The 12,968-nt window shown below is 37.3% G+C and overlaps 1 long non-coding RNA gene across 1 annotated transcript in view; it reads left to right on the top strand.

The window, feature by feature from the left end:
* Nucleotides 1–11,786, top strand: part of LOC133569828 (uncharacterized) — a 275,136-nt gene extending 263,350 nt beyond the window's left edge. The window contains exon 5 of the long non-coding RNA XR_009809926.1: nucleotides 11,651–11,786. This is a non-coding gene — a long non-coding RNA (uncharacterized LOC133569828). The remainder of the gene's footprint in view (nucleotides 1–11,650) is intronic.
* Nucleotides 11,787–12,968: the final 1,182 nt, after the last annotated feature.

Here is a 12,968-nt window from a genome sequence, read left to right as displayed (position 1 = left end):
CCTCGCCCCATCCTTTCTTGTGAAAGACTGATTTTTTGTTGTTATACCCAATCATGGCACCCACCTGTGGGATGTTCCAAAAAAGTGTTTGATGAGCATTCATCAACTTTATCAGTATATATTGACACCTTTCCCAACTTCTTTGTCGCGTATTGCTGACATGAAATTCTAAATTTAATGATTATTTGCACAAAAAAATATATATCAGTTTGAACATCAAATATGTTGTCTTTGTAGCATATTCAACTGAATATGGGTTGAAAAGGATTTGCAAATCATTGTAGGGAATAAGCGGTACAAAATGGATGGATGGATGTATTCCATTTATATTTACATCCAACACCACAATTTCCCAACTCATATATAAACGGGGTTTTGTATTTTTTGACGGTCTTTCTCTCGGAAGCAACTTTAAACGTCGGAAATAATGTCGATCCAATTCATCTGTCGCACAAACCCACCAAATGTAAAACGTTTCATGGAGAATAATTACAGTCTTAGATGCAAAAAACAAATAAAAGATGATTACATATGTAAAAGAAAAAGTATATCACTAACACTGTCATTTTTTATGTCATCACCCCCCTGATGACATAATTTAATGGCTATTGTGAATATGTATTGTTTTATGTGAGTTACATTCTCTATATAATTACTGTGGAGGTTAAAGTTAAAAAAGTTAAAGTAGCAATGACTGTCACACACACACACACACAAGGTGTGGTGAAATGTGTCCTCAGCATTTGACCCATCCCCTTGCTCACCCCCTGGGAGGTGAGGGGAGCAGTGAGCAGCAGCGGTGGCCGCGCCCGGGAATCATTTTTGGTGATTTAACCCCCAATTCCAACCCTTGAGGCTGAGTGCCAAGCAGGGAGAGGTAATGGGTCCCATTTTTATTGTCTTTGGTATGACTCGGCCGGGGTTTGAACTCACAACCTACCGATCTCAGGGCGGACACTCTAACCACTAGGCCACTGAGTAGGTTTCCCTTCAGTGGGTTCTTGGGACCACCAAGCATTGACATGCAAGCAGGATTCAGGTTCAATGAAGTTTTATTTTTTCAAACAAAGACCTTCCGTGGCTTGTCAGCAATTGTCCTTTTTCTCTTCCTCTCGCTCCAACTCCCACTCCAACCACTCTCTCCTCCCGGCTGCTGCCTTTTAACAGAGCAACAGGTGTTTAAATAACCAGGCTATCTACGCACCTGTCGCTGATTTCGAAGCAGGTCCTGGCTTCGCTGCAGGCCCGCAGGCCACACCCCCCTCTACATTACCTTTTAAACAAAGCAGATGATTTCAAATCTGCAACAAATTTCCATTAGAAGTTTGTTAAAGAGGAACTGCACTTTTTTGGAATTTTGTCCATCATTCACAGTGATCATATATGTTTTTCTTTTTTATGCATTCTAAGTTGTAAAATGAGAGTTCACTATTGCACCCATGAAGCACTCTAAAAATATTCAAAAACCACCGAAAATATTCCAATTAAATCTCGTGACCTGAATATTCACAAAATATTAGTGATATTGTTATTAGAAGTGCTTACGCAGACAAAAACTTTTAGCAGCTGCAGTGTTGACATACTGAGCTGCTGCATTGCCTCTGAGTTGGTGAAAGCTAATTCTATATTAGAAATCATGCCGTTCACCAAACGAATAGAAGAATGTGGACTTAAATCAAGAATTTGGTCAACTTTGACATTCAACTTCAACCCAGAGATGACAAGAAAATAAACTTTTTTTTAACTCTTTGTGAAGATTATGATTAATTCTTCATCCAAACGGGATTATAAAAACATCCAATGAGTCAGCATCCCAGTGAGAGCAGACAATGTACTGTAAGCGATTGTTTTATTTTGTTCGTAGTTTGTATTTCTTGTTTTGCACTAAGTAACACTGCTACATGCTTAGTGTTTCACTAAAGCTGGATCTGTTTAGCACGCAGCTTCTAAAATGTGTACATCCTCTTTATGTTCAGGCTCAAAAATATAAGATTATCGATCATCCTTTGTCCCCAAGTAATTGTTATTGGCTCTCATGAAGTCTGACGTGATTAGTAGTGTTGTTGAAGGGAAAAGTGAACGTTACGATGCCTCTGTGAAATGAATACACCACCATATGCTTAAAATGAGCAAAGTATGTAAATATTCTACTTTATTATGGATGTGGTTGTTACTACATTACATATATACTTAAAGCATGTATATAATACCTTGATGGAGGTTTTTGGATGTTTTTAGAGTGCTTTATTGGCTAATAGATGGATGTGGACATAAATCGAGAAAGTTGGTCAACTTTGACATTCAACTTCCACCCAGAAGATGGCAAGAAAATACACTTTTTGCAACACTTTTTTAAAACTCTTTGTGAAGATTATGATTAATTCTTCATCTAAACGGGAATATATAAACATCCCATCAGTCAGCATCCCAGGCAGAGCAGACATTGTACGGTAAGCGATTTTTTTATTTTGTTCGTAGTTTGTATTTCTTGTTTTGCACAAAGTAACACTGCTACATGCTTAGTGTTTCACTAAGCATGTTCGGGCACTTAGTGTTCGGGCTCAAAAATATAAGATTATGAATCATCATTTGTCCCCAAGTAATTCTTATTGGCTCTCATGAAATCTGATGTGATTAGTAGTGTTGTTGTTGTTGAAGGGAAAAGTGAACGTTATGATGCCTCTGTGAAATAAATATATGCCACCATATGCTTGAAACGATCAAAATAGGTAAATATTCTATGTTATTATGAATGTGGTTGTTACTACATTACATGTATACTTTACGGCATGAATATGAAACCTTGATGGAGGCTTTTGGATGGTGTTTAGAGCGGAACAGATTGGCTCCATTGTTAGCTGACTTTTGCTATTGTTTATTTATGACTTAGAATGCATAAAACAAGAAAACATGTGTTATTGTCTTACATAAGGATTGTGAATTACAGGCAATGTTTTACAAAGTGCGGTTCCCTTTAAGTCAATTTGATACATTTAAACAGAATTGTGTTTCCACAGGGAAGAATCCTTTCTGATTAATTTATTTTAAAAGCTGTCTGAATAAATCAAGGATTTAAAAATTAAAGATGAACAATTTATTTAACAATAAGGGCTAAATACAAACAGTAGCAACACCAGCGCTGGAGAGAAAACCGAGCTGTCTTGGGCGGTGTAGCTCAGTTGGTAGAGTGGCCGTGCCAGCAACTTGAGGGTTCCAGGTTCGATCCCCGCTTCTACCATCCTAGTTACTTTAACCACCTGCTCCCAATGCCACCCACACTGGTTTAAATGTAATTTAGATATTGGGTTTCACTATGTAAGGGGCTTTGAGTCACTAGAGAAAAGCACTATATAAATATAATTCACTTCACTAAAGTCCGGCACTTTTTCTGAAAATGGTCGCTCTAGTCGGCACACAACCTTGCTGCCCCGCCTTAGTGGAGATGTCAAACCGAAAAATAACACACACACACACACTCTTGTCTACTCTCGCTCTATCCGCACATGGTACGGTTTGTGTTTGTGTGTGTGTGTGTGTGTGTGTGTGTGTGTGTGTACACACAGTACATATAAGAAACAAGCTAAGAACTTTGTGTTTATCTCTTCAAGCAAAACAAAAGCCAAAGTGAGTAACTTCTAAGGCAGTACATTTTTTCCCAAAGGTGTAAAATTATTCCTTTGACATTTGTTCCGATTCTCTGCGCCCAGAAAAAAAAAAGTGCATACGATTCAGTGGGTTGTGCATTTTTAAAAAGCTAACCTAGTAACACTTGAAAATGTTTTACAACTTTCAACATTGTCAGCTTCATCAGCTTGTTTCGTTTCGAAAAGTGCTAAGTTTTTCTGTTTTTAGCTCAGGTGGAAGAATGGTTGGCCCTTAACTCTATTGTTGGGGGTTCGATCCTTGGTCCCCTGTAATAATGTTGAAGTATCCTTGAGCAAGCTACTGAACCTTCGGTTGCCCCTGATCATCAGTATGTGAATGTGGTAATGGTGTCAGAGTACCTTGGAGGTAGAAACTTGCGATACAACTACAAACCCTGTTTCCATATGAGTTGGGAAATTGTGTTAGTTGTAAATATAAACAGAATACAATGATTTGCAAATCCTTTTCAACCCATATTCAATTGAATGCACTACAAAGACAAGATATTTGATGTTCAAACTCATAAACTTTTTTTATTTTTTTTGCAAAAATTAATAACTTAGAATTTCATGGCTGCAACACGAGCCAAAGTAGTTGGGAAAGGGCATGTTCACCACTGTGTTTCATCACCTTTTCTTTTAATAACACTCAATAAACGTTTGGGAACTGAGGAAACTAATTGTTGAAGCTTTGAAAGTGGAATTCTTTCCCATTCTTGTTTTATGTAGAGCTTCAGTCGTTCAACAGTCCGGGGTCTCCGCTGTTGTATTTTACGCTTCATAATGTGCCACACATTTTCGAGTACAGACAGGTCTGGACTGCAGGTGGGCCAGGAAAGTACCTGCACTCTTTTTTTACAAAGCCACGCTGTTGTAACACGTGGCTTGGCATTGTCTTGCTGAAATAAGCAGGGGCGTCCATGAAAAAGACGGCGCTTAGATGACAGCATATGTTGTTCCAAAACCTGTATGTACCTTTCAGCATTAATGTTGCCTTCACAGATGTGTAAGTTACCCATGCCTTGGGCACTAATGCACCCCCATACCATCACAGATGCTGGCTTTTGAACTTTGCGTCGATAATAGTCTGGATGGTTCGCTTCCCCTTTGATCCGTATGACAGGATTTCGAATATTTCCTAAATTAATTTGAAATGTGGACTCGTTCGACCACAGAACACTTTTTCACTTTGCATCAGTCCAAAAACGCCGCCCAGAGAAGCCGGTGGCGTTTCTGGATGTTGTTGATAAATGGCTTTCGCTTTGCAAAGTAGAGCTTTAACTTGCACTTACAGATGTAGCGACAAACTGTATTTAGTGACAGTGGTTTTTTGAAGTGTTCCTGAGCCCATGTGGTGATATCCGCTTAGAGATTGATGTCAGTTTTTGATACAGTGCCATTGAGGGATGGAAGGTTACGGTCATTCAATGTTGGTTTCCGGCCATGCCGCTTACGTGGAGTGATTTCTCCAGATTCTCTGACCCTTTTGATGATATTATGGACCGTAGATGTTGCAATCCGTAAATTTCTTGCAATTGCACTTTGAGAAACGTTGTTTTTAAACTGTTTGACTATTTGCTCACACAGTTTTGGACAAAGGGGTGTACCTCGCCCTATCCTTTCTTGTGAAAGACTGAGCATTTTTTGGGAAGCTGTTTTTATACCCAATCATGGCACCCACTTGTTCCCAATTAGCCTGCACACCTGTGGGACGTTCCAAATAAGGGTTTGATGAGCATTCCTCAAATGTATCAGTATTTATTGCCACCTTTCCCAACTTCTTTGTCACGTGTTACTGGCATCAAATTCTAAAGTTAATGATTATTTGCACAAAAAAAAAAATGTTTATCAGTTTGAACATCAAATATGTTGCCTTTGTAGCATATTCAACTGAATATGGGTTGAAAATGATTTGCAAATCGTTGTATTCCCTTTATATTTACATCCAACACTATTTCCCAACTCATATGGAAACAGGGTTTCTATAATCCGTTCACCATTTTGTGCAAAATTTGCAACGATATTGTTTACGTTGCTAACATTCTGCCAGATGCATGGACAATCTGCAACAACAAAAAAGATGATTCAGCTCTATTTAGTGGCTGCAGTGAGCACTTTTTGCACGTCTTTCTCAACTTTTGCTCATTATAACTTGACCTTTGCTTAGTTTTTATTACAGCAACAGTAGAAAAAATATCTCCCCCAGAATGGCATAAAGCATTCCTCATTTCTATTGTAGTTACATTGAATCCAAAGATGTCCATCCACCTTCCACCGCTTGTCCCTTTTGGGGTTGCGGGGGTGCTGGAGCTTATCTCAGCTGCATAATTATTATTATTTTTCGATTTATTCCTGTCACGATCGTATCCATTTCTCCGCCTCCATTAATTCTGTGCATGTGTGTACTTTCTACCATCACTGTTTATTTCTCCGAAAAATACATCGTTATATTTTGCTAACTTTCAAAGATTTGCATCAATAGGAATGGCCCGCCGAATTCTAAATAACACTGCACCAGCGCCACTTATGCACTTTGTCCAGGTTGCATCTGCTGTGACAACTAGAAACACACGAGCCTCCACCAGGGGGTCATGTAGCGTACCCAAAAGTAAAACCTATTTTGCATAATCAGCCTTTTCATCTAAATGGATAAAGGAATGGAATGATTTCACAACAAACTTGAAAAATAGAGATAAAAATTGCCGATATTCCGATATTGCCCAACTCATAATTACCGATTCTGATATCAACCAATACCGATGTATACACAGTCGTGGAATTAACACGTTAGTGTGCCTAATTTTGTTGTGATGCTCCACTGGATGCATTAAACAATGTCACCATGTTTTTAAAAATAAATCAACTCAAGTTATGGAAAAAAAATGCCAACATGGCACTGCCATATTTATTATTGAAGTCACAAAGTGCATCATTTTTTTTTAACATGCCTCAAAACAGCAGCTTGGAAGATGGGACATGCTCTCCCTGAGAGAGCATGAGGAGGTTGAGGTGGGCAGGGTTGGAGGGGAGGGAGTAGCGGCCTGGAATATTTAGTTCTGCAAGGGGTTCTGGGTATTTGTTCTGTTGTGTTTATGTTGTGTTACAGTGTGGATGTTCTCCCGAAATGTGTTTGTTATTCGTGTTTGGTGTGGGTCCACAGTGTGGCGCATATTTGTAACAGTATTAAACCTGCAAGTCGTTACAATGTAAAAACTTGTCATCAATAGACTTCATTCAGCTCACTTTTAGATCTGGTATTTTGCCCCGGTTTTCGTATTTTGTCATGGTTATTGCGCGCCACACCGCACATAACAAACTAGTCCTTGGGTCCAATAAATGGAGTGTTTAAAGCAGGGGTCCCCCAACTTCTTGACTTTCTATACATATATATATATATATATATATATATATATATATATATATATATATATATATATATATATATATATATACACATATATATATTTATATATGTATGTATATATATATATATATATATATATATATATATATACATATATATATATATATATATATATATATATATATATATATATATATGTATATATACATATATATGTATATATATATATACATACATACATATATATATATATCTATATATATATATATATATATATATATATGTATATGTATAAAGTCAAGAAGTTGGCGGACCCCTGCTTTAAACACTCCATTTATTGGACCCAAGGACTAGTTTATGTGCGGTACATATATATATATATATATATATATATATATATATATATATATTTCTATATATGTATATATATATACATATACATGTATGTATGTATATATGTATATGTGTATATATATATATATATACGTATATATATATATATATATATATATGTATATATATATATATATATATATATATATATATATATATATATATATATATATATATATATATATATATATATATATATATAAAGTCAAGAAGTTGGGGGACCCCTGCTTTTAACACTCCATTTATTGGACCCAATGACTAGTTTGTTATGTGCAGTGTGGCGCGCAATAACCATGACAAAATACGAAAACCGGGGCAAAATACCAGATCGAAAAGTGAGCTGAATGAAGTCTATTGATGACATATTTTTACATTGTAACGACTTGCAGGTTCCCAAATGAGCAAAACGACTCATTACCTTAATTGATCTGCTCTTAAATTGTCAATAAATAAGCAACCAATTACACGGTGTCATGTGGTCGGTGGGTAAAAGTGTGTGTGTGTCCGACCTCTGGCTTCTTCAATGACTCTTTTATTTGAGAGTCATTACGAGTTCAAAAGAGAAGTCTTTCTTTCCCGATACAATTTAATCATAATAATTCCCTGCTAATGTGGACGGGTTGACTTTTTTTTTTCCACTGCATGGCACCCTATAAGTTATATTGACTTGAAATTTTAATTTGCTTTTAAAAAAAACTAACAAAAAAAAACAACCACCAACTGCAGCTTTGGAATGTTTAGCCTCATCACCGCACACTTTTTGATCGCTTAAGAGGTAGGAGTGGATTTTTTTTTTCTTTCCTCGTTTTGAACGATGCACTTTGTACAAAAAAACGTTACGTCCAGAGTGCTTTTCAAGTGGATTTAATGAGTGGATGTCACAGCGGTAAGATAGCATGAAATAATTGAATCAGACGGAAAATATGAGAAGTAGTGAAGAAATCCATGAAAGCTGATGTTTATCATAGCTAGAAAAAAAACAGTTTAAACCTTTAGAAAATGTTGGTGAGAGAAAATGTATATTTTTGAAGAATAGTCGTACACCAAGGTACGAGTATCTAGACCTGCAGCTTCTTTTTTTAAAATTTCATTTACAAAAATCACACAAAATATTAATCGGTCCAACAACATAATCAATCAATCAGTGTTTACTTCTATATAGCCCTAAATCACGAGTGTCTCAAAGGGCTGCACACGCCACAACAACATCCTCGGTACAGATCCCACATCAGGGCAAGGAAAAACTCAAACCAATGAGATGACAATGAGAAACCATGGAGAGGACCGCAGGACCGACTTAAACAAGTTGAAAAACTTATTGGGGTGTTACCATTTAGTGGTCAATTGTACGGAATATGTACTGTACTGTGCAATCTACTAATAAAAGTTTCAATCAATCAATCAAAGATGTGAGGTAAGGATCTAGCATAATATTGTGAGAGTCCAGTCCATAGTGGATCTAACATAATAGTGAGAGTCCAGTCCATAGTGGATCTAACATAATAGTGAGAGTCCAGTCCATAGTGGATCTAAAATTATAGTGAGAGTCCAGTCCATAGTGGATCTAACATAATAGTGAGACTCCAGTCCATAGTGGAGCTAACATAATAGTGAGAGTCCAGTTCGTTGCGGATCTAGCATAATATTGTGAGAGTCCAGTCCATAGTGGATCTAGCATAATATTGTGAGAGTCCAGTCCATAGTGGATCTAACATAATAGTGAGAGTCTAGTCCATAGTGGATCTAACATAATAGTGTCAGAGTTCAGTCCATAGTGGATCCAACAAATTAGTGTGAGAGTCCAGTCCGTAGTGGATTTAACATAATAGTGAGAGTCCAGTCCATAGTGGATCTAACTTAATAGTGAGAATCCAGTCCATAGTGGATCTAACATAATAGTGAGAGTCCAGTCCATAGTGGATCTAACATAATAGTGAGAGTCCAGTCCATAGTGATCTAACATAATAGTGAGAGTCCAGTCCATAGTGGATGTAACATTATAGTGAGAGTCCAGTCCATAGTGGATCTAACATTATAGTGAGAGTCCAGTCCAGAGTGGGTCTAACATAATAGTGAAAGTCCAGTCCATAGTGGATCTAACATAATAGTGAGAGTCCAGTCCATAGTGGATCTAGCATAATAGTGAGAGTCCAGTCCATAGTGTATCTAGCATAATATTGTGAGAGTCCAGTCCATAGTGGATCTAACATAATAGTGAGAGTCCGGTCCATAGTGGATCTAGCATAATATTGTGAGAGTCCAGTCCATAGTGGATCTAGCATAATAGTGTGAGAGTCCAGTCCATAGTGGATCTAACATAATATTGTGAGAGTCCAGTCCTTAGTGGATCTAACATAATAGCGAGAGTCCATTCCATAGTGGCTTTAACATAACAGTGAGAGTCCAGTCCATAGTGGATCCAACATAATAGTGAGAGTCCAGTCCATAGTGGATGTAACATAATAGTGAGAGTCCAGTTCATAGTGGATCTAACATAATAGAGAGAGTCCAGTCCATAGTGGATCCAACATAATAGTGAGAGTCCAGTCCATAGTGAATCCAGCATAATAGTGAGAGTCCAGTCCATAGTGGATCTAACATAATAGTGAGACTCCAGTCCATAGTGGATCCAACATAAGAGTGAGACTCCAGTCCATAGTGGATCCAACATAATAGTGAGACTCCAGTCCATAGTGGATCTAACATAATAGTGAGAGTCCAGTACATAGTGGATCTAACATAATAGTGAGAGTCCAGTCCATAGTCGATCTAGCATAATATTGTGAGAGTCCAGTCCATAGTGGATCTAACATAATAGCGAGTGTCCAGTCCATAGTGGATCTAACATAATAGTGAGAGTCCAGTCCATAGTGGATCTAACATATTATTGTGAGAGTCCAGCCCAGAGTGGATCTAACATAATATTGTGAGAGTCCAGTCCATAGTGGATCTAACATAATAGTGAGAGTCCAGTCCATAGTGGATCCAACATAATAGTGAGAGTCCAGTCCATAGTGGATCTAACATAATAGTGAGAGTCCAGTCCATAGTGGATCCAACATAATAGTGAGAGTCAAGTCCATAGTGGATCTAACATAATAGTGAGAGTCCAGTCCATAGTGGATCTAACATAATAGAGAGAGTCCAATCCATTTTGGATCTAACATAATAGTGAGAGTCCAGTCCATAGTGGATCCAACAAAATAGTGAGAGTCCAGTCCATAGTGGATGTAACATTATAGTGAGAGTCCAGTCCATAATGATCTAACATAATAGTGATAGTCCAGTCCATAGTGGATCTAACATAATAGTGAGAGTCCAGTCCATAGTGGATCTAACATAATAGTGAAAGTCCAGTCCATAGTGGATCTAACATAATAGTGAGAGTCCAGTCCATAGTGGATCTAACATAATAGTGAAAGTCCAGTCCATAGTGGATCCAACATAAGAGTGAGAGTCCAGTCTATAGTGGATCTAACATTATAGTGAGAGTCCAGTCCAGAGTGGATCTAACATAATAGTGAAAGTCCAGTCCATAGTGGATCCAACATAATAGTGAGAGTCCAGTCCATAGTGGATCCAACATAATAGTGAGAGTCCAGTCCATAGTGGATCTAACATAATAGTGAGAGTCCAGTCCATAGTGGATGTAACACTATAGTGAGAGTCCAGTCCATAGTGGATCCAACATAATAGTGAGACTCCAGTTCATAGTGGATCCAACATAATAGTGAGACTCCAGTCCATAGTGGATCTAATATAATAGCAGTTAGCAATCCATGACCAACAATGCACTTCTTATTGGTTGACATGTGTGTGACGATTGCTGACATTTTCTTCGTCTCTTCCGCGAATGAGATAAATAATATTATTTGATATTTTACGGTAATGTGTTAATAATTTCACACACAAGTCGTTCCGCAGTATATGTTGCAAACTATGAAAAAAACTGTGACTTTTAGTCCGAAAAATACGATGTTATTATTATAATAACATCCATAGGTGATTTAAAACATTAAAAAATAACAAACAAATCATTAAAAAAAAAAATCTGTCCCTCAGTTTCTTGTAAGGCTTTAAGTTGCCAGCATAGTCGGCATCACTTGAAAGCGCTGCCAGGATGGACATTTATCCATGAAAATATGAAAAAGCTGCCACTTCTGTATCGGACGTATTTCAGTTTGTTTTGTCTAGTCCTGACTTAACAAATTAGATGATTGAGTTTTTTTTTTTTTTTTTTGACACACAGACACAACTTTCTGTCAAATCTGACCTCCGGTCCGTCACTGAAAGATGTCCGTGTGCAACATAAACAACAACAACAACAGTTCCTGTTTGTTCAGGAAGGAGAAGCAGCCTGGAGTTAACACCGACACAAGTGAGCTCCCAAGGTAAATTCTGAACATTATTATTTCATTATTTTGTACTGTATTATTCTTCATACAATATTTATTATCTAAAAAAAATTATTTTTAATTTTTAAAAGGCATGTTCATGGTACATTGGTGTTGTTTTGGGAGGGCCATAGCACTGATTAGATTTGTTTTAATATATCTAAATGGCCATGGCCTGGGATGAAGTGGTGACTTGTCCAGGGTGTACACTGGTTTCTGCCCGAATGCAGCTGAAATAGGCTTCATGGACCCCTAAAGGGACAAGCGGTGGAAAATGGAAGGATGGACGGATGAATGGGCATGGCTGGTTTGAGATTCAGGTGTTTTATATTATATGAGTTACGATGTAACTGGTGATCATGTTTAGTTTGGCTATGTTCTGTTTGGTTTTTGCACTCTGTCAGTTCCTTTTTTTTCACTCCGTCCTTTGTTTCCATGACAACCCATTAGTTTTCACCTGTCCTCATGTAATGCACCTGATATATTCGGTCTCCCGCACCTGTTGTTATTCACATTATCTCTATTTAAGCCTGTAGTTGCCAGGCAGTCAGCCTGGCGACATCACCCTCTACACACTCTAGTTATCAATCCTGATGATCCATGCTCTTTTCTCATTCCACATAAGTTTTCGAAAGTCATGCTATAGTTTGCAAGTTTTGTTTCATGTCCATAGTTTACGTTGTAGTAATAGTTTTTGTTTTCATAGCCAAGAGCGCCTTTTGTCTATACCCCATCGTTGGTTCCTTTTTTTTTCCGAGTTAAGATTAAAATCATGTTTTTACCTTCACGCCATGTCCGATCCAGTCGCTTTGCACCACGGGAAAACAAACCGCACCATAGTCCTAGTAACTCATATAATCGTATTATAATTTTTGTATTTATTTTTTTAACATTTGGTATGAGTAAAAAAAATTAAAAAAAAAAAAAAGCTTGAAAGTGAACTTTTTTGGTCATAGCATTTCAAAAATATTCCTATTTACTGTGCATCTCATTCTATAAATATATTAGTACACTTATGTTGTTGCAGCCCTTTCCCTTTTAGATCGTTTGAGACATAAAATGTTTTTGTTGTGAATGACACATTTTACACACAAACATAAAAGTGATTTTAAGTGGATTTTATCAACTCGATGTCATACAAAAAAATTCAATTAGATGCCCGACGGATGTTAC

This window comes from Nerophis ophidion, linkage group LG15, assembly GCF_033978795.1.
Source record: "Nerophis ophidion isolate RoL-2023_Sa linkage group LG15, RoL_Noph_v1.0, whole genome shotgun sequence".
NCBI classification, from domain to species: Eukaryota; Metazoa; Chordata; class Actinopteri; order Syngnathiformes; family Syngnathidae; genus Nerophis; species Nerophis ophidion.
This window is presented reverse-complemented; position numbering and strand designations above follow the sequence as displayed.